We start from the raw sequence: 23,668 nt of genomic DNA, 5'->3' as shown, positions 1-23,668 counted from the left end.
CTTGGATTGGTTCTTCATTTCCTTTTCTGTTATTTTACAACAGGAAACCTCTGTATTAAATTATAATGTATGATGTAGACAGCCATACGTTTATATAAATGAAAACAAACCATATTGACTTATTTGTGGTAGCAAACATTGCACATTGGTTATAATATATCCAGTCATTGTCAGTCCATTACATAGGTCATTCAAATCCTAACTTCCCCTGAACCTCAATCCTCCTTCCAGATTTTATTCTCCATGTATTTTTCCACAATTTGTAGTGTATCTGTGTCATTTGCTGCTACCCTGTTCTAATGATCCAATTTCCACTTGTTTTAATTGTGTAACTGTGTGCACTGCTTCTAGTGTAGTTGGTTTGGACTTGATTTCCAATTCCTAGTAATTGCTATTTTGGTAAACAACATAATTAGACTCAGCAAGGCTGCATTTCTGATTCTATATCTTAGCTCCAAAAAGTAATTTCCTTAGCTATACCCAGTTGCTCACACAGTATTTGTGATACTGTACTTTGCAGGGAAATTTTTTAAACTCTGACGACTCATTACACTCCCAGAGAATATGTTCCCAATTATTTCTTTCTTCCTCATCACACTTCCAACATTTATCTGAAGAGAAATTCTTTGACTCCACTTTGGATGTACAAATAACTTTAATATTTCCGAGCAAAGATCCTAAGTCTTCCACACTTTGTTACATACTTGGGAGTCATACATATATCCCCCATTGTTTCTTTATGAATTGCTTATCCAGGCTCTCTTACCAATCATTTCCAACCTTCAGTGACTGATTCTTATAGTTATCATGCATTCTATGTTTCATTATTTATATTTTTAGCAGCTTCTGTTCTAGAGTCTACTACAACCTCTACCACAGCTGGTCTTTCACTTATGATCCCCCGATGTTCTTCGTGTTTCACTGTTGCAGTCATCACATTTGGGTTATCTGCTTGCAGTAGCCCTCAGTCAGCCTGATTATCAAAGTCTTGGGTCCTGCATCGGTTGCCGTCAGGTAGTCAGGGGTATAAACCATGCAGCTGACACCATTACATCAGTCTTTCTTGTCGTGCGGTACCTGAAGCAGAAGCAGTTCACAAGTGCCGGTCGGCCGACTCCTGAAATTTTTGTTTTTGAGTTTCAGAACCAAAGTCTTCAACTAAAGCTAAGTACCCCCTTGGGGAAACTTTTTCTTGCACTAAACCGATGTCAGTAAAAGTCAGTAATTGTATTTCTTGTGGAAAGCAAATACCTCATAAAGATTTTCATTCGTACTGTGATGTTCATCGTGCATACAGCTGCAGTCATAACAGATGGGTTTTCCTGCCGTCAGGCGGGTCCTCGGTCGGCCGAATTCCAAAGTCTAGGTCTGGCATCGGTTGTCGTCGCTTCTTCCCTGACGTCAGTGCGACAGGGGTATAAAAGAACCAGCCAACGCCATTTTCTTCAGTCTTTCTTGTCGCGTGGTGCCCGAAGCAGAAGCAGTTCGCAAGTGCCGGTCGGTCAGCTCCTGAGATTACGAATATTTTTCAACCAAAGTCTTCTTGAAAGCTAAGTACCCCGTTGGGGAAACTTTTCTTGCCTCAGACCGATGTCAGACAAAGTTAATAATTGCATTTCATGTGGGAAGCAAATACCGCATAAGGATTTCCATTCCCTCTGCATTCCTTGCTTAGGCGCAGACCACGACGTCTCGGCCTGTCATTTTTGTGCTACATTCAACAGATGCACTATTAAGCATCGGGCGGAGTTCGCCCAACACTATTTTGGCAAAAACTTTAATTACATTATGTCGTCGTTTACTCCGACTCCAGTGTTGAGTAAAAGACGCAAAGATAAGGACCGACATACGAGGTCCGCAACTTCTACCGACACCACGCCAAAGCCGACTACAGGTGGTCCGGTTCTCAGTGAGGCACCTACGCAGCCCCTGACTACCGACGACACTTCATTGGCAGTGTCTACTGTGCCCGAGGTCGCAGGCTCTTCGGCCCACACCCAGACTACAGATACTGAAGCCACTCTTGGCGGTGAAACTCAGACTTTAGACAGGGCTGCCACCTCTCAAGGTGTCTTCAGGCCTTCCTCTTCTTTTTCCATCAAGGCTTTCACTAAGTCTAAAGCAGCCATGCATTCTAAAAGACAAGCTCCTCAGGGCCCTTCTCAAGGCCCTGTGCCTAAAAAGCAGATGCTCAAAATGGCTGAGGATTTGATTACTCTTATCAGGGGTTCTCAACCCCCCCCGGACAAAAGGCCCAGAGTGGAGGAAGATTCTCCCTCCTCGGACCAGGCTTCCATTATTTCAGAACATTCTGAAGACCAGGAACATTCTTTCTCCCCTTTTGAAGATTCTGATGCAGAGGAGTCCATTCCCTCTGTCTCCCCAACCCCCCCCTGAGGATTACTCTTTTGGGGAAACCTTGCATACCTTGAGGGAACACTTCCACTGGGAAGGCCAAGAGTACTCAGACTCCAAGAAAATGCTTAGGGATTTTCTCTTGCTCCCTCAGCACAGGCCTCTGGCTATACCTCCTGTCTTAGACATTCTAGATGATGTGTATTCGGAGGCCTGCCTTAACCCAGACTCTTTACCTCCAGCCCCAGTCAAGCCTGACAGGTATTACCGGGTTCCTGACTCTCACCAATTCCTATACAAAAGCCATGCGGCTGACCCAGAAACTATTTCACAGGGTCCCAAGGGAATTAAGGCCTCCACTGCTAAAAATCCATTACCTTCATAGAGAGATTCCAGAGCTTTAGAAAGGTGGGGGGGGGGGGAAGGTATACACCTCGGCTACCATAACCATGAGGGCATTAAACTGTCAGTTCCATATGTTAAAGTACCAACAGTTTCTGTTATCACAGCTGAGAAGCAAAATGTCACAACCTGAACAACCTGACTTGAAAGAGTTGCAGGATTTGATACGTAGTGCAGAACAAGTGGGTAAACATACCTTGCAATGTGTTTTTGATGCTTTAGAGGCCTCATGTAGAGCTGCTGTTACAGGATCAGTCATACGTAGACATGCCTGGCTCAAAGAGCAAACCTTACCAGATCATGTCAAAGCTAAATTACTAGATGCCCCTCTGCAAAAAGATGTATTGTTTGGTGTTAAAGCTGAGGAGGTATTAAAGAAAATGGAGGAAAAGGCAAAATCAATGCAAACAGTGAAAGATTTCCTACAGGTACAACCCCCATGTTTCAGTAGAAATTGGCCTTCCAAAAATTGGTCCTTTCCAGCCATGGACAGACCCCAAAGAAGTAGATACAGGCGCCCGAGGGGCAGAGGGCAATCTCAAGGATCATTTAGAAGCAGACAATGGCAAGCACCTACACAAAGAGGTGGTGAGGATAGTTCACAGCCACTCAGAAAGCAGACCCAATGACTTTCCCCTTTGCATGCCAAGCAAGGCTCAAATGGCAGCACCTTTAGGCGGAAAACTGGCATTATTTTCGAAAAATTGGCATATTGTCACAAAAGACAAATGGATCCTGGACATTATAGACAGAGGCTACAGATTCCACTTTCACACCCTTCCAAAAATGAGAGGCATGCCAAACCTGCCACACAATCAAAGGGCAGAGGCACAAAAACAAATTTCAGATCTCATGGACATGAAAGCTATTCAAGAGGTACCTGCACAAGAACAGGGTCAAGGTTTTTATTCCAGACTATTCCTGGTACCAAGGAAGGGAAAAGATTGTAGACCTATTTTGGACCTATCCATCCTAAACACATTTTTACTCATGCCGGAATTCAAGATGCTCACATTACAGCAGCTTCTTCCCATGCTGGGCAAGGAGTCTTGGCTGGTAACATTGGACCTCAAGGAGGCATACCTGCATGTCCCAGTCAGACAAGATTGATGAAGATACCTCAGATTTCTTGCAGGTTCAACCCATTATCAATTCTCTGCATTGCCCTTTGGCTTATCTACTGTGCCCAGAGTGTTCACAAAATGCCTGGCATCAGTAATTGCCTACTGCAGACTTCAAGGGATACAAATATACCCATATTTGGACGACTGCCTGATCCAAGCGGACAGCAAGCACATACTTCTGAAACATCTGGCTTTTGTAATAATGTTGTTGAATTCTCTGGGGTACACAGTCAACAAAAAGAAATCAAGGCTAATACCCTCTCAAACAATAATTTTCCTGGGTGCCAGCTTGGATACAAACACCCAGATGGCCTACCTCACGCCAGAGAAACAAGGGCAACTAACTCAATACTTCAGAAAACTGGCAACTTTCACCAGGCTGACTGTAAGGAAAATCCTGCAGGCTCTGGGATTCATGGCATCTTGCATTCTACTAATCCCATGTGCAAAGCTGCATATGAGGAAACTTCAATGGTACCTAAAAAAACTATGGTCTCAACACAGCCACAGTTTGGAAACAATAATACCACTAATTCCATGTCTTCAAAAGGAATTTCTGTGGTGGGCTCAAGCATGCCAAAGAAACACAAGTCTCCCATTCTGCAAGCCTCAAGCAAATCAAGTCATCACAACAGACGCCTCGGACTATGTCTGGGGGGCGCACATGACAGATCGGTGCATTCAGGGCAAATGGTCCCAAAAGGAAAAGCACCTACACATCAATCAAAAGGAAATGCTAGCAGTAATAAATGCTATTATAGCTTTCAAAGAGCTACTGCATCCAGGTCAGCTATTGATAATGACAGACAACACCACAGTAATGTGGTACATAAACAAACAGGGAGGAACCCACTCATACCCCCTATGCAGGCTGGCCATGTCTCTTTGGAACATGGCTCTGGAATTACAAATCGAACTTCAAGCACAGTACTTGCCAGGCAAGGAAAACACGCTGGCAGACAACCTAAGCAGAAATATGACAGATCCACACGAATGGAAGTTGCATCCTCAAGTTTTTACAAGGATTATTCAAGCATGGGGAGGGCCAGATATAGATCTTTTTGCCTCCCACAGAAATCACCAATTGGCAAAATTCTGCTCAAGGACCTTTCATCCACGGGCCTGGAAAGTGGATGCACTCTCTTTCAGTTGGACAACAATGACAGTTTATGCCTTTCCCACCTCTTCCTCTGCTGCCCAAAATTCTATTAAAAACCAGAGCAGACAGACCAAAGATGATTCTCATTGCTCCAGACTGGCCAAGACAATACTGGTACCCACTCCTGATGAGCCTGACTCATTCCCCACCATGGATCCTGCCTCTAATGCCTCTTCTACTGACTCAGCACAACTTCAAAACTCTTCACAGTCAGCTGAAAACACTCAATCTAGCCGCATGGAAGATTCCTTAAATTCACAACAGAGCCTACTCTCCAAGGAGGTGCAGGATGTCATGTTGGAGGCCAGAAGGCCTTCTACTAGAAAAGCCTACTCCGCAAAATGGAAACGTTTTTGTGCCTGGAATGAGAAAAAGGGTCAGAATCCTGGAATACTGAATTTACCTCAAATATTACAGTACCTAGCTGAGATGCTAAGCAGTGGACTTTCATTCTCCTCCATCAAAATCCATGCCTCAGCCATTTCTGCAGAATACAACACTGATCCACCTTTATTCTCTCACCCCCTCTTAAGACAGTTCCTCAGAGGGGCTAAGAATATAAAACCTCCAAGGAAACAACCAGTTCCGGCTTGGGACCTCAATTTCATTCTAGAAAAGCTGACCTTGCCTCCTTTTGAGCCAGCCGCTTCAACAGAACTGCAATATTTGTCCTGGAAAACAGCCTTCCTTTTGGCTATCACCTCAGCTCGCAGGGTTTCAGAACTACAAGCCCTCATGGCTGTGCAGCCTTTCATCATTTTCCATCAGGACAGAGTTTCCTTATGAACCAACCCGTCCTGTATGCCAAAGGTAGTATCCAGGGTAGCCTTAAATCAGGCTATCCACTTACCTACCTTTTACCCTAATTCTCAAAATAAAGGGGAGAGACTACTACATTCCTTGAACATTCACAGACAGCTGTGTTATTATTTGGACAGAACAAAGCCTTTCAGAAAATCAGAGCAACTCTGTGTCCTATGCTACAGGAGCTGAAGGGAAGCCAATTTCCAAACAGACAATCTCAAAATGGATAGCCCACTGCATACGCTTTTGTTACTCTCTTCATGGTAAAACTGTACCTGCAGGCATCAGATCTCACTCCACAAGGGCCACAGCTACCTCTGCAGCTTTCCTCAGGGGGGTTCCTACCAAAGATATTTTGGAAGCAGCCACTTGGAGTTCTGTACATACCTTCTCCAAGCACTATCACCTACCATTATACTCCAAATCTAGAGCAGGCTTTGCCACTGCAGTCTTGCAGGGTATCCTGGCTCCACCTAGTGCCTACCACCCCTTTTTTAGCTTTGGGATTCTACCCATCTGTTATGACTGCAGCTGTATGCACGATGAACATAGTACAGTTTTGTACCTACCATAAATGTAGATGTTCGAGTGCTAATACAGCTGCAGTCCAGTTTTCCCACCCTCCTTCCCCTCTTGGGACAGGCCTAATGTCTAACACCTTCTCATACAACCTGATTGGGGTATTCTTTTATGGTGTATTTGCTTGCAACTACTGTTTTTTGATTATATTGCATTGCATTATTACATAATTTTATGTATTGCCTTCCTTCTGGGGGCACCTGACATCTGGGGCAAGAAAAACTGAAGAAAATGGCGTTGGCTGGTTCTTTTATACCCCTGTCGCACTGACGTCAGGGAAGAAGCGACGACAACTGACGCCGGACCTAGACTTTGGAATTCGGCCGACCGAGGACCCCGCCTGACGGCAGGAAAACCCATCTGTTATGACTGCAGCTGTATTAGCACTTGAACATCTACATTTATGGTAGGTACAAAACTGTACTTTCCTTGCCTAGGCCCTGACCACGATGTACCTCGCTGTTGGTTTTGTGCCTTATTTAAACCATGAACTATTCGTCGTCAGTATTTTTTCGCTTCTAAATATTTTGGTACTCTCTTCAATTACCCAGATATGTCTTTGGTAATCCACCCGACTACCCACATTCCAAAAAAATGCAAAGATAAAGACAGACACAGGCTGCCTAGGTCCAAAGCTGCTGACGACGCTTCTCCTAAGCTAGTCGCCAGTTCGTCGGTACTCAGTGAGGCACTTTTGCAGCCCCTGATACCCGATACTTCAGATTCGCAGGCCTCTATTGAGACCCATTCAGAGTCTGGTATGCCACGAGATGCTTCAACTGTGGAACCTGTAGATGTCTCTACCTTGGATGGGTCCGGAGCCGCTGTGCAGGCACTGGATTCTGAGGGTGAATTCAGGCCTACTGACATGCATATTAAACTGACGCCATCTTCTTCTTCAAGGCGTAAAACTCGAACCATGCCTAGGAAACTGGCACCCTGACCGCATGGTCAGACCTCTAAGCCTAAAAAGCAAATGATAAGAATGGCTGAAGACCTTATTATTTTAATCTAGGACTGAATTTGCTTATGATACTTCTGACCAGGATTCTGAAATTTCTGTCTCCTCTGATGACCAGGATTTACCTTTATTTATCTATGAGGATTCTGATGCAGAGGACTCTATTCCCTCTGCTTCTCCCCCAGAGGATTTTTCTTTTGGTGAAACCTTGCATACTCTTAGGGAGCATTTTCACTGGGAAAGCCAGGATTACTCTAATTCTAAAAAGAGGCTTAGAGATTTCTTACTCCTGCCCCAACACAGGCCTTTAGCTATCTCTTCTGTGCTGGACATTGTTGATGCCTTTTCAGAATCTAGCTTGGCCCCCCTGACAATTTACCTCCTGCTCCCAGAAAACCTGATAGATATTACAGGGTTCCTGATTCTCAGAAGTTCCTTTTTAAAAATCCTACTGAGGATCTTAAGACCATTTCACAGGGACCCAAGGGCATTAAGGCTACTACTGCCAAAAATCCTACCCCCTCTGATAACAGATTCCAGGGCCCTGGATAGATGGGGTAAGAAGGTATACACCTCTGCTACCTTGGCCATCAGGACCTTAAATTGCCAGTTCATATGTTAAAGTATCAGCAGCATATTACTGGATTGCTTAAAAAGAAAATTATGTTGATTCCTGATTGTGCTGAAAATAAGGATTTACAGGATTTAATGCATTCTGCTGAACAGGTTGGAAAACATACTTTGCAATGTGGTTTTGATTCAGTAGAGGCGTCTTGCAGGGCTGCTGTCACTGGGTCTTTACTTAGAAGGCATGCTTGGCTTAAGGAGCAATCTTTGCCAGATCATGTTAAAACTAAATTGCTGGATGCTCCCTTAAATCAGGGCCACCTGTTTGGCAACAAAGCAGAAGAAGTTCTTAAAAAGATGGAGGAAAAAGCTAAATCTATGCAATCTGTTAAATATTTCTTACAAGTGCAGCCTCCAAGATTTAGTAGGCATTGGCCCTCAAAAAAATTGGTCCTTTCCTGCCTCTTCCAGGCCTTCTCAGTTCAAACCCAGAACCAGCAGAACACCCAGGCTTCAGTCCCAGGGTACACACAGGACTAAGCACTGGGGGGCTCCCACTTCCAAATCAGGGAGTAGTAAGACTCCCCCCTATGGTAAGCTGTCTCAGTGACAACTTTAAAACTTCCATGCACTTCTCAGCTGACTGTTCCTTTAGGGGGAAAGCTTGCTCTGCATGCAAAAAACTGGTAACTCATTACCCAGGACAAATGGGTTTTAAATAGTTTCCCAAGGATACAGATTTCACTTCCACCTGTTACCAACCCCAAACGGCTGGTCAGATCTACCTCCAAATCAGTGGGCAGAAGCTCAAAAGCAAGTACTCTCTCTTTCTTAAGATTAAAGGCTATTCCGACTGTACCAGAAGAGAAAAAGGGACAATGTTTCTACTCTAGACTTTTCCTGGTACCCATAAAAGACAACTCATGGCATCCTATCCTGGACCTGTCTAACCTAAACACCTTTTTGGTGATTCCAAAATTCAAGATGCTAACTCTTCACCAGTTGCTTCTCATGATAGGCAAAGATGCCTGGTTGGCAATGCTGGATTTAAAGGAAGCCTACCTGCACATCCCAATCAGGGAATCTTGCAGAAAATGCCTACGCTTCAAAGCAGGCTGCATGCACTATAGTTCTCTGCACTGCCCTTTGGCTTATCTACTGCACCCAGGGTATTCACAAAGTGCATAGTTCCAGTCCATTTTGCAGGCAAAGAGATATTCAAATATACTCATACCTGGACGATTGTCTAATTCAGGCAGAAAGCCAGGACATGCTTCTGAATCATCTGGCATTTGTACATAGGGTGTTAACTTGTCTGGGGTACACCCTAAACGAAAAGAAATCACATCTGGTACCCTGTCAACAAATTATATTCCTGGGAGCAAGCTTGAACACAACTTCCCAGATGGCTTTCCTCACGCCAGAGAAACAAATTCATTTGACAACTTACTTCAAACTAGTGGCCACAAAAAAACCCTGCTATCTGCAAGGCAAATACTGTAAGCCTTGGAGTTCATGGCCTTGTGCAGTCTACTAATTCCATATGCAAGACTGCATATGAGGAAACTACAATGGTATCTAAAAAGCCTATGGTGTCAACATTCTCAGGATCTAGAACCAATGATTCCTATCATACCTTGCCTACAGTTAGAATTCATTTGGTGGGCAGAGGCCTGCCACCTAAACAAGGGACTACCATTCACTCTACCCCCTGCCACCCAAACCCTAACAACAGATGCATCAGACTATGCATGGGGGGCTCATTTGGCAGGGAAGTGCATTCAGGGCAAATGGAACCCAAGTCAAATGCACCTGCATATCACTCAAAAAGAAATGTTAGTTGTACAGACTGCTCTGACAGCCTTCAAGGACCATATTCTTCCAGGACAATTAATGGTAAAGACTGACAACACCACTGTTATGTGGTACATAAACAAGCAGGGGGGTACCCATTCTTACCCCCCCCCCCCTCTGCAGACTAGCCATGCCTCTGTGAACACAGCCTTGAGCTACCAAGTGCATCTACAGGCTCAATTCCTGCCAGGAAATCTAAATACACTGGCAGACAAACTAAGCAGAAATCCCATGGACTCACATGAGTGGAAACTGGAACCAAAGACTTTCAACATGTTGATCAACAAATGGGGGAGCCCAGATATAGACCTGTTTGCCTCCCCCCAGAACTACCAATTGGACAAATTCTGCACAAGGGCTTCCCACGAACAAGCTTGGAAAGTAGATGCTTTGTCCTTCAGCTGGAAAAATCTATCAGTTTATGCCTTTCCTTTTCTGCCTCTCCTCTCCAAAGTACTACTAAAGATCAAACAGGACAAATCAAGGATGATACTGATTGCACCAGACTGGCCACGCCAACAGTGGTGTACCCCCTCTTGCTCAGTATGTCACAGCTAGCCCCATGGCACCTGCCTCAGACCCCTACCTTGCTGTCACAGCAGGAGAGCCAGATTCTGCACCTCCAGCTGCAAACCCTGAACCTGGCAGCCTGGCTAATTACCTAATCTCTCCATTACCATCCCTCAGTAAACAAGTGTTGGATGTCATTTTGGAGACAAGGAGGCCTAATACTAGAAAATCTTATGCTGAAAAATGGAAAACATTCTGTGCCTGGAACTAAACTCAAGGGATGGCCACAGCAGTGCCCAATTTACCTCAGGTTCTTCAATATGTAACTAAGATGCTTCACAAGGGCCTTTCCTTTTCCTTCATCAAAATTCATGCCTCAGCCAATTCAGCTCATTACAACACAGAACCATCACTCTTTTCTCACCCACTGGTCAGGCAGTTCCTCAGAGGGGCCAAAAACTTAAGAGCACCCAGGAGAGCCCCAACTCCAGCTTGGGGCCTTAACTTTGTATTGGAAAAACTCACTCTTCCTCCTTTTGAACCATCTGCAACTGCAGAGTTAAAATTCCTTTCTTGTAAAACAGCTTTCCTTTTAGCAATCACTTCAGCAAGAAGGGTATCTGAATTACAGGCCCTTATGGCAGTGGAGCCTTTCATCATCTTTCATGCAGACAGGGTGTCCCTCAGGACCAACCCCTCTTTCATGCCCAAGGAGGTACCCAGTGTGGCTCTTAATCAGTCCATTCATTTGCCAGCCTTCTTTTCTAATCCACAGAACAAAGGGGAACAGATACTGCACTCCTTAGATGTGCACAGACAACTTAGATTTTACTTGGACAGGACTAAACCTCAAGGGAAATCTGAACAACTGGTGGCATTTGTTGCAGGGGCAGAGGGGAAGGCTATTTCAAAGCAAATCATTTCTAAATGGATAGGCCATTGCATTTATTTCTGCTATAAGCACCATGGAAAACCTATCCCACAGGGGATTAGACCCCATTCAACCAGGGCTGCATCTACCTCTACAGCCTTTCTCAGAGGTGTCCCTAACAGAGACATCCTAGAAGCTGCTACCTGGAGTTCTGTACATACTTTCACCAAGCATTACCATTTGCTAATTTTCTCTAAATCCAGAGCTGGCTTTGCCACTGCAGTCTTGCAGGGCATTATAGCTGGTCCTAATGCTATCTAAATTCCTCCTCCCATCCTTAGCTTTGGGAATCTACCCAAATGTGATGACTGCAACGGTGAAACACGAAGAACGTAGTACAGTTGTGTACATTTAACATAAATGTAGATGTTTGAGTGTATTCACTGTTGCAGTCCTGATTACCCTCTCTCCAGCCCCCTAACTTATTTTGGCTATACCTCTATTCTCCTTTTCTATACTTAAAAGCTTTTTGGTGTATTTGCTTTTTTGTTGGTGGTATAACCTTGTGTGTGTGTGTATATATATATATATATATATATATATATATATATATATATATATATATATATTTAATTGCTTCCCATTAAGGGGGGCACCTGACATCTGGGGCAATAAAAAGTAATGTAATGGCATCGGCTGCATGCTTTATACCCCTGACTAGCTGATGTCATGGAAGATGAGACAGAAACCAATGCAGGACCCAAGACTTTGATAATCAGGCCAACTGAGAGCTACTGCAAGCAGATAACCCAAATGTGATGATTGCAACAGTGAATACACTTGAACATCTACATTTATGGTAAGTGTACACAACTGTACTTTTCTTTCAGTCTGCCTACACTCTGTTTCTTCATTTCCTTAGATCAAAAAGTACCACTGTATTTCTTTCAACTGGGTACAGCAATTACAATATATTAATTTTCAGTGAAATGAAGGACAGGTAAGAGAATGGTAACATACACTGTAAGCTGTCACATACTGACATATTCAATGTATTGCTGATCATGGTCTAGATTGTCTAGAACACAGTTCTTCTGTACCTGATCTGTTAATAACCTTGCAATTATCAGTATGCCACTACTTTGTGCAGGGTGAGGTTATGTATGGGAATGTGGTATACTGGTTATGTATGTTTGTATAGTTACAACATTAGAAGTGACATTGTACAAATAATGACAGAGAATCATTATTGTAAGGATGTATGTAAGTATTGTATATGTTTTTCTACCATTTTGGCATTATTGGAAACAGTAATACAACTTCAAATGATGACTAATTTAAGTCTTAATTTTGTGATGCACTTTAGACGCCACTATAATGCTCTGTGACTTCCACTGTGAAAAGGCTTGGACAGGATGGGTAGCTAAGAAAGATCATGGTGTTCACAATTTCCGAAAAACTATTTTAGGAATACTTCTTAGCATAGCACATGCTGCAGCTGCAGATCGTTTTCATACAGCTCTTACTACACTGAAGAGCAGCCAATGCTGGAAAATAGGAGAAGCATTTAGGCAATGATTTTCAACAAAGTGGTTACCTGCCATGAAGGTAAAGTGCTTTGTTTTGTTCCTCAAATAATTACTGCATTACATGCAGCTATGATGAAAAAGAATTACACAAACACATCCTTAATATTCCACAGTAAACTTTAGGTGTCATACATTTACCTCACAAGAGGCCATGTACCATGCCTGTATGTTACGCCTGCACTTATCTGTACTGATTATTTGTGGGCTTCCTGTATGTTATGTGCTGTGACATGTAAATTAAATGTTGTGTAGAGAGCAATGTATGTAGGATTATTGACTGCATGGAAAATCAAACATATGGTCAGCACTATATCATTGACTTTCTTTGAACTGGAAAAGTGCCGAAATAAAATCACTGTCCCTGCACCACTCAACCTTCCTGCAACTTGTATATAACAGTGAGGTCTGGCAGTATTGGGAAAATGGGCTAATGCCATGATACCCACAGTACCATGATGTCAGTGTAACCACTTTTATTTTTTTGAAAGGGGATGGTACGGTTTTGAACAGATGGCATTTCACTTTTTAGAGAGATGATCATTTGATGTAAGCTTGTACAGAGCTCAGATGGTGTTTGCCAACTTACTTTATTAGCTGAATTAGTAGTTGGATTCCAAAAATGTCTCTCTTCAACAGTGACATAAGGTGCAAGGTAGACATTACAATTGTGTGCAGTTTCACTGCTGCTACTATTAGGGATTTATACTAAAGAAGTTTTCCCAAGTACTAACAGTTACTGTCATAAACATTTCTTTTTAATGGGGTATGATAGTAATGTAGCAATTTTTGAAATGTTTTATGTATCATAACTTTATAAATTTGTGTTTGCTGATGTAAAGATCTGTTGCTGAAGCAGAAGGTTAATTGTGTGGCTTTCACATGAAAAGTTCAATACTTTGATTTACACAGAACTTTCAGCTGTAATAGTGTCACACTTTGGCTCTGAATAGTATACCTTTTTAAATTGTTCCTTTACTTTATACTGTTTGTTGTTTTTTGTAGAGTAGTTGTGCTTCTTGTTTCTGCTTAATTGATGTCACCGTGGATGTTCAGCCTTACATCACGTTTTCTGGAGTTATACAATTTACATTCTACAACGGATGTTATCAACCAGGCAGCTGTCAAAGCTGAACTGCAGATCTGATGTCATTTTCATTCATTCCTCAGTAGTTTGGTTTGGGTCCGATCCTCTGATATGACTCGACCACTTATTCCAGATCACAGAATATTTGAACTCTCCAGATCCTCCCTTTACCCATAATTCCCCACCAACCTAACATACATACCTCCGATGTATGATGCCATTGCAATCGGACATGAATTGCAAGCTCTTGAGCTTTGGGTGTAACTTGCAAAGAGTTCTCATTGGTTACTAAGTTTAACTTTGTCGATCTTTATAAGTAGAATACCTTCCATTTCTTTTATGTACCACTATTTCTTCCCTTAGCCCTTCATATTTATCTTGTACTCTTTAAGTATTGATAATACCATTCTTGGTAGTTCTTTCTCTGTACTTCTATTACTTTTCTAGTACCTCATTTACTGTGGCAGTTCTTTCTTTTCCTTCCTTTCTTTCCTTTACTTCATATTAAAAAAAAATTTTGTATTTCTTCCTTTCATTTGGCTGACCTTACCTGTTCAGTTTATCAGATAAGCGATCCGGCATTAACAATGTGTGGTATCTGGCCATAAAATCCCCAGTTCGGATGCCCACACACTGTGTGCGTACTATCTAGGCAGTAAACACCTAAGCATTGACTGTGAGATATGCAAGGGGTTCAACTCTCCTGCTGTTATATGCAGGAAGAACAAGTTGATTATTGGGGATTTGCTACTTTATCAACATTCTTCTATGGCTGCTTAGTCTGAAACCTCAAGACACAAGATGAGAAGGTCTACTCTGTGCATAAAGATTCTTGTTAGAGATCACCAGATAGTTCTTCTGCTTCAACTCCATCTTCTGATCTTGCAGCTAAACAAGCTAGAAAATCTGATCTGGTTATGTTCTACTTGAAGTTAAGATTGAAAGGTCCCAGGATCCATTGAGCATATTTGATCTCAGAGCTGAATAACATCCATGCTTCCTTCACCTTTTCTGGCACACTCGGCCAGATGTCATTTGAGGCTGCCTTCTGTTGCTTCCACTCTTCATTCTTCCAGGACAGTATTTAATGCATATATATATATATATATATATATATATATATATATATATCTTAGGATAATGAGGACATTCTTCAAGATGCAAATTCAAATGGGAGTCCTTTTGTCTCTAAGTACATTGTGTTCAGAGACCTTCCATAGAGCGACACCACCTATATTATCTCCTCTTCTGATCTGAGCTTTGGTTTCAGAGCCATGAGATCCACAAGCCTTGGGGTCATCTCCCTCGGATTTGAAGGTGTTCACATATTTGAATCTGATAGTTTCTAAGGGCTGTTGTGCACTGAGAACCTTGGATACTAAGCTTCGGCTCTGGGATGTTGGATTCCACTACCAAAGTTATCTGAGCAATCTGTTCCCCTTGGGGCATTGGCATTAGATAGCATGTCTCCATTTCCACCTTGAGGCATCACTATCATGCTTCAGACTTTGATGAAAGGTCCATGTGAAACTGCTGCTACTGTGTATTTAACATTTTCCTTAGAAGTATTTGCTTTGGGTCACTTTCACATATGCAAGGAGCATTTCGGACTTGCAGGCCTTATCACATAAACCTTGTTGTTCTGTTTTCTGTAAGGATCAAGTACATTTGAGAACAAATCCACACTTTAGCCCACATGAAGCAAACCGTAATAAAAGTTTTAATTCACCACTGTTTTTCTAAAAATTCTGTAACAGAAGGAAATATACCTTGCATTTGATGGATATCCACTGACAACTCAGATTGTATTTCCACTGGACCAGTGATGTTGGAAGACTCTCCCTTGCCTCTTCCAGAGCTACATTGTATCAAGGAACATCTATAGTAGCACTGTGCAAGAGGCCTTTGACTGTACTGACTGTATTCATGAGAAAACCAAAGTCTCATTACACTACAGCAATCAGCATCCTACACAGGAAACCAAATGCTCATTGCATGACTGCAGTGAGCATCCCACATAGCAAACTGAAGGTTCATTCTACTACAGTGATGGCTCATTCCACTGCTTTTATATAAAGGATTCACGGTGATGAGGTCTGTGCTGCAGCTACTTCACTACTGTTCATACATTTCTGTTGCATTACAAGCTGGATGTCCAACGTAGAGCTCCTCTATATTTTGGGCCCCACAATCTTAGGAAAATGCTTCTTGAAACTACCATGGGTTGTAAAGGGGAACCTGTGCCAAGTGTTGAACACCAGTAAAGAGACATCAGATTCTCAACATCCCTCCCTCTTTTGGCCACCTGTCCCAATTTGTCACTGTCAGACCCCTGGCGGTGCATTTGGAAATGACTAGGGGGCTTGTGTTTTGGCAGGCATTTCACTGGCGTGCGTATGTCCTGTGACCTGATAGACTAGTCTGCTAAGTCATCTAGTAGGGCATTTGGACCATAAGCAGGCAACATCAGCCTGAGGTAGTCATTTCACAAGAGGGGATATGTGAAGAACAGTACTCTAACTCCTACATCAAAGCTCTTGTGAAACACCAAGGTGTGATCCGGTTGGGTTCAACCACCCACTTGGTGATCTGGATGAGACAAGGCAACACAGATGTAGTGGTACGGCAGTTTCAGAACTTCTGTTTCTGTTTGTTGTACTTTTTATAGCATTTGTTTTTCTCTTTTTTTTTTTTGGCAGTAGACTCCTTTCTTGAACCAAGACCACTCAAAAGGTTTTAGTGCTATACCTCCGTTTTATCCAGCTGTTCCTGTACTGCTAGCACTTAGAGCATGTGGAAGGTGCTCAATAGCTTTGAAAGTTAATTGTCTATTCATATCATTAGCATTACCAGTGTAGCTGGGACTGCTCTCACACTGTTTTCACATTTCGTTTACTGCTGTGTTAAGTTGTAATTGTGGAAATGTACTTGTTTCTGTGAAAGAACACCTGGTACTTATTGGGAAGCATAGGTAATTAAATAAATGTACAAATAATTACATGTGCACAGCTGAACTGAATCGTAATGAACAAACTAACTTTTCGCAGTCATCCCTTACATCTTTCTTTGGTATTATTGTCATGAAATGATTGTGAAAACACTGCAGTTAAAGATCCTGTTGTTGTTTGAAAGAGTTTTCCTTCAGAATTTCAGCTAAGTGTATATTTTCATGACCTACTGAGCAGTGAAAATAGATTAAAAGAAATATCCATGCTTAGTGGTATTCTGCAGTCCACCGTAAAACTCCACTGCCAATCATGAGTGGACAGGTGATCTGCTGTGGTGACCACTAACCGGGAAAAAGCCGAAAGAAGAAGTGGTATTCTGCAGTCATGCTGGAGTGCCTCGGTTGCATGTTACTAGTCAGCAAAGTAATGTAATGTGAAGTGCCTTACTTTCTTAAGCAAAAACTTAGCTGCTACACACAAGTACAATATTCAGATATGGGGTCCAATCTGAAATGATATGCTGTCTACCACCCACAAATGTCTAGCATAACGCTTTGAATGCAGGAAAGTAATACGGTCTTACCAGTGTATTGATCAATGTCTCATTCTTCCTTATGTTGCACACGTTTAACATTTAATACTGCAGTGTAAGTCAATATTTGGCACTGACAAATGTTTGTAACTCACTATATTTTATATTCTTAGTTTTTTCTTATACGCAGTCCCTACACATTTCCCTTGTATATGTGTGGTAATTCTGCCATGTTTCATTTACTGCATATGTGGGCACATGTATACACGTCAGGAACAGAGCATATTGGAGTGAACACGAACAATGGACTTGAGCGGCTTTATGAGGCCTTGAAATATTCTTATCTTGATGGTTATAAGAACTGCACTCTGAGTGAGTTGCTGACTGTACTTCATTCTACTTGTTTCCCTAATGCATATAAAAAGTAAGTTTTTTATTTATTTCAAATTATCAACAGGTTGACAGGATATCAGTGAAAAGATTCTAAAATGTTTTTTTTTTTTTTTTTATTTCTCAGGCCCAAACTTTATACTTATTTATTTAATTAGCAGTAGTGTACTATGTAGGGTACTCTGAGTGTATAGATAGAAAAACTGTTCTGCTAAGGCTCATACAGGAAAAAAATCCATTGTGGAAATACCGACATACAATAAAAATACAGATTTAGTGCATATTAAGTTTTGAAAAACAAGTACTGAGCACCACATTTTTCACCACAGTTAGTTTTAACAGCAAAATATAAAATTTTCAGTTCCTGCAGAAATCTGAGCCATGTCACCAGTAGGTTCAGCAAAACATTAACTTTCTGCAGATAAGTCAGATGATTTACAAGAGAGCAGCATGAGAGTTAGTTGTGGTGCAGGTCAGTGTAATAGTGCTGCTCAAGTAATCCATAGGCTTTTGACAATGTACTGCAACTGTATCTGATATTAACACACCACTAATACCATTAAGGGATTATCCTACATTAACCCTTCAGTAAATACAGTATTCTGACCTTTGCAAGCATTAGGTAATACTTGATTTCTATTCTTGTGTTAGACTTCAGTTATTAATTGCTGTGACCTGTCTCCAGTGTTACAAACCTGTACAATTTTCCATGGCTGTGCATAGTAAACATTGTCATCTTGTTTTGGAAACATTACATATTTCAGTATTACCTTTATCCTGAGGTATACACCAAAGAACTTTTTTTTTTATTAAAGTCAGTTCTTGAACTTGTCACTTTTTGATACCAAACCTTCCATTAGGTGCACCAGGTATAATTTTACTTACCATCAACTGCAGTATTTTCCATACGGACAAACAGCAGCAGTTATATGAGTTAATAGGCCTCCTTCTCAGGTAATAGGCTTCATTTTCTATGCCAAGTGTATCTTATCCTATCCAAGTACAGTGTGTCTTCCCAAGTGTATTCCTTCAGAAACCCTAATACACACCCATGTCATAGTTTGACGTGTACACCTCTTTGTCAGTCATCTGTCTTTAAGATTGCATCCATATCCCATCCAGTCACACAGAAGTGTCACACTGTATTTTATGTGTAACTGTATCTTTCTTCATGGTTGCTTATCGGTCTGTCTATTACTCCAGCTTACATTGCTTCAAATGCCACTGTTTTATAATGGGTTTGGCAGTAGTGGCATACAGGCATACATCTACTTTCCATAACTTGCCATAATCAAATCTTCCATTTGAAGACAACAGCACTTAGCTGTTCTGAATTCCATTTGTGACGCATCCCACACTCATCACCCTCCTGAAATTCTTTCCATGCAACCTTTGAAATACTGTTTTTTTGTAGAGATACAAAGCTTCTTCTTTTCTGTTCTTTCAAGTAAGGCTGGGTGAGGTAGCCAATATGTGGAGGGGTAAAGGCCTCCCAGCAGAGAGGGAAAAATGACAAGTGAAATACCTCAGTGGAGGCAACGATGCAGGCACACGTGGAGGAGCCGCAGTATTACAGATCTTTTGTCTCAAAAAGTGCATCTCTTTTGCTAGGGAGGCCCCTTTAGTGCTAGGAGTCTGTGATGATGTCCAGTTGCATCAGGTCTAGGCTGCCAGGGGGAAGCCCACCTTACTGGAACATGTGACTGAAGCCCTGGAGGAGGAAACAGTAGAAAAAACAGTGGAAACAAAGTTGTAACCCTCAGATACCAAGATAGCCTTGTGGGTTAGTGGTTTCTCTCAGCGAGCCAGTGGTCACAGTTGCTGGTGCTACAGAAATATCAGCAAAAATCTCAGTAAAACCTCCACCCCTGGTGTTTGGGTGGGTAGGCCAGTGGTACAGGCAAAATCAGGTTAAATCAACACGTAGACGAAGACAATGCAGAGAAGACAAAGAAGACCTAGATCGAATCCCTCAAGTAGTCCTTTAGTTTATTAGAGCCACCAGAGCGCAGTTCCAGACGTGCATATTTCTTACATACAGCATACTAGGAAGCCCACCGTTCTTTCAAGTAAGACATTTGTTTCATAACAGTGCCCTTAATCTTAATGTACTTTTGATACATATTGATTATCTGTCCCCATTTTTATTTTTTATGTTACAGTAAGGTTTCATTATTTTACCACCAGTAAAATACATAGTATTACATTTGATTATAAAACACTGTGCTCTGCTACTATTTTTTCTCATGTTTTTTATTATTTTACACTCAATTCAAATTATAATCAGAAGTACTTACATGGAACTGATTAACTGAGATGGCCTTACCACAATCCCTCTGTTAATGACTTGAAATCATCAGTAGCAGTGTGCTATCTATAAATGTTTTATACATTTTCCATTTTTCTTCCTTCAAACAAAATGAAGGCAGAATGGGTGTGTTCAGAGAAAAACAGCATTTGCTGCTTCCATTTAGGTCTTCTATACCTCCAAAAAACTGTAGAATTCTTTCATTCGTTAACTATCGAGTTTTATACATTGGTTTGCACGGTTACAGTGTCAGCTGTCATTATGTGTATGGTCTTCATATAGCTGTCCTTCTCCATCAGTGTATAAACCAAATTTATTCTAGGATAACTCCTAAATCTTTCTATACTTTTATCCTGCACCACTGTTTTTAAAACGGATTTGAAAGATTGATGTTTCACAATCTACTCACACATGGTGGTGGTACGGTTGGCAGAGATCATCTTTCATTGCATAAAATGTTACTGGCTAAATGTGTTAAATATCCACAGTAATAGCAGGATATAGTTCACCCACAGTACTGAGTATAACATTTGCAGGCCTAAAGAGTAACCCTAATACTTACATGGGTAACAGCATTATTCAGAACTTCCAAAGAATCAAAAACCTGTCATGTTTCACTCTAAACATGTTTACTCTAAGAACAGATGAATATCATAAACATTATTACAGTTTCCAGTACGTTGACAGTGATGTCACCCACACCGAACTCAGTGGTGCAAAACTGATTGTTCATAGTTCTGTTGGAAAACTTTTGGCAAACACAGTGCAAGTGTTAGATAAATTATTTTCTTTTATGAAATACCACAGAAATGTATCTATGAATGCTCAAATGTCTTAACATATCACTATCTAACTGTGTCAGATGCCCTTAGATTTTGAATAGTAAACCGTAACAACAAAACAACCCTATACAAAATGTCTCATCTCTTAACAGGCACCTTTTTAAGTCTTTCTCACCACTGCTTTCCACAGATCTGTGGTGTCCCCAAGACAGTACAGTTACCTGCTAATGTTGCTGACCTCACCAATGCAGCGTAAGTTCATACTGGGGACACTGCAGCTGATTCCAGTGTATGCATAATGAAAATTGAATCACTGTTTGTACACAATAGTGTCAGGGCAGATAGCCTAGTACTATACTATGAAACAATAGTCTTCCACATTTTTCTCTTCGATAGATAATCCATGTACAGATGAAACAGTACCTGTATCAGAACAACAGTGAACAATTGCTATCCAAGGAAAGCTCCTACCCACCTTCAGCTTGATTTTCCTGCAACTGAAAAGAACTCAGTAGGCAGATTACTTATTTTGACTTCCTGACTTAGAATCTGTGGAATATTACCAGCATCTTCCACTGCAGCTGACAGCTTTCAATTCCACTGTATGATCAGAGCATCTATTCTCATTGTCTTACATGCTGTCATTGTCAACTGTCACTGTCCTTCCATCGTACATAGCACCACAATTAAAATTATTCAAGGCTATGGTAAGGGATGTTACCTGCTATGCAGTCCAGATTTCCACACTGACCTGGCATGATTACCCCAGTAGAAAACGTTCATCAATAATGTATGTAATACTTAGCTTATAGTGTATAATAAAACAGCACTGCAAAACTGTATTGCCTATGCTAATGTTAGAGTTGCATGCCATTTTATGAGATCGCTGGAGAGGGAACTAGTATGATGATCTGTTTTTGCATGCACTTTTTTCTGTTCCAGGTTTGAGAAATGGAAAACTTAAGGTATGGATGAGTAAAACTACTTGAACATTGAATACCATGGGAAATAAGTACTATGTATTAGCTGTTCAGTTTCAGTAGTGTCTAGATAATAAATATAGATATGGGAGAGTGTCATACAACATGACATTTCTAACAGAATAGCTTACAGTGCCAGTGATATCTGGTAGGTCTACTGCTATGGTATGAGAAGACGACCACAATTATGGCAAGAACACCAGATAATGCTAAGTGTATTTACTGTGGAGTTTGGCATATTTCATGTTTTTATTTCTATTTTTTTTTTCATTTAGATATGCTCAGCTCAATGCCCAAGGATATGAGAAATATCGTGAATACAGTGAGGAGATATCAGCATTTTTGAAGAATCACTCATGAGACTTTGTTTTACATGTAATGCAGAGGTACTTTAGTACTCTGGACAATACCCATATAACATCTGTAAATGATCAAAGTGGAATGTTCAAAATAAAAAAGTGAGTCTCATAATGAAAAAACATATACGGTTGATTTGTGCAGTGAGTCACCATCATGCAGTTGTGAAGATTGGAGAAGATTCCTCATGCCATACAAGCACGTGTTGCATTTTTTACTGCATTGACGGATGGAGTTGGAATAGCCTTCATAAGTCATATTCAGAAAACCCATTGTTTATATTAAATAAAGACTGTCATGCAATGATCAGTGGGAGACATCCGAAGATACAATTGCATTGTCCATAATTATAGCAATGCCTTGAAGGTCCAAAGCTACAGTAGTATTACATTATAATCAGTAATAAAGTTTAGGAAGTAACAGGTCAAATGTTTTGTCAGAATACAGTAATCTGCACAGCTCAGGTTAGGTAATGGTAAATTTGTGCTGCAAGCAGCCATCAAGCTGACAAAGAAAGGACTCTGAAAGTAAATTTGATGTGGCCCACAGTACTCCCTCACACATGGTGATAGGTCTGAGGGTTATTTCCCTTTAATTTTACAGCTGCAGTATGCCACTTACAAGTTTACACAGTGTGTCCATACTGTATCCTTGGTGTATATCCACTATATCCTAACCTGACATGCTCCAAGCATTGCTACTGTACATCTCACATTTGTCAGTATTCTCCTGTACTTATCAGTACAGTCAGCAGGATTGTTTTGTGTTTTTTTGCCTAGCACTACACACTAAGTACCTCCTCCAGCTATAAAGTGGCTTTTGAACAAGTTCAAAAAAGGCTGGTTAGTCCTCCGTTAAAGTACATGTACCAGCTGTATACTACTCACACAGGATTCCATTTCTCATGTGTGGTATCTTGTAGGGATATGCAAGGATGTTATTAAAGGTATCAGTATTATGCCCCCAGTCTGTCATCGAGACCTAAACTTTGTTCATAAAAGGTCACAATGTCTCCTTTGGATGCACTTCATTACTCTGATAAGTTACGGTTATGGAAAACTCATTTTTGTGTTTTGGACATAACTATGAAGGTATCAGAAATGCAGGCCTTATCTTGTAAGTTTCCTCTTTTTTTTTTCCCATTGGCAAGCAAAGACATACTTATCCTCGAGAAGCAATCTGTGCTTAATGCCAGAAGTGGCTACAAAGGGCAACCTTAGTAAATTCACTTTCAACTGTTTTTTTTTTTTTCCCCTTATTTCAGTTTCAAATTTAAAGTAGTTATGGAATCATGTTAACTTGCATCAAATGTCTTATTGCTGTGTAGGTTAGAATGTACATCACTTTTATTAATAAACTTTATTGCAGAAATCATTGACATGAAAACCCCAGACAAGGATGTTGTTTAGCATTGTGCAAGTGTAAAGTATACCTGCAAAGAGTTTTATGCATTTTCAGAGAAATAACGGAGGATACATTTGAGTTTCACTGCTTGGTCTGTAGCCATATTTG

At 41.2% G+C, this 23,668-nt stretch overlaps 1 long non-coding RNA gene across 1 annotated transcript in view; it reads left to right on the top strand.

Moving 5' to 3' along the window:
• The window catches only part of LOC122792297, a 45,746-nt gene extending 23,391 nt beyond the window's left edge, over positions 1–22,355 (top strand). Inside the window, exon 4 of the long non-coding RNA XR_006363304.1 lies at positions 22,075–22,355. This is a non-coding gene — a long non-coding RNA (uncharacterized LOC122792297). The remainder of the gene's footprint in view (positions 1–22,074) is intronic.
• Positions 22,356–23,668: the final 1,313 nt, after the last annotated feature.

This window comes from Protopterus annectens, chromosome 1.part2, assembly GCF_019279795.1.
Source record: "Protopterus annectens isolate FY-2018-M chromosome 1.part2, PAN1.0, whole genome shotgun sequence".
NCBI classification, from domain to species: domain Eukaryota; kingdom Metazoa; phylum Chordata; order Ceratodontiformes; family Protopteridae; genus Protopterus; species Protopterus annectens.
This window is presented reverse-complemented; position numbering and strand designations above follow the sequence as displayed.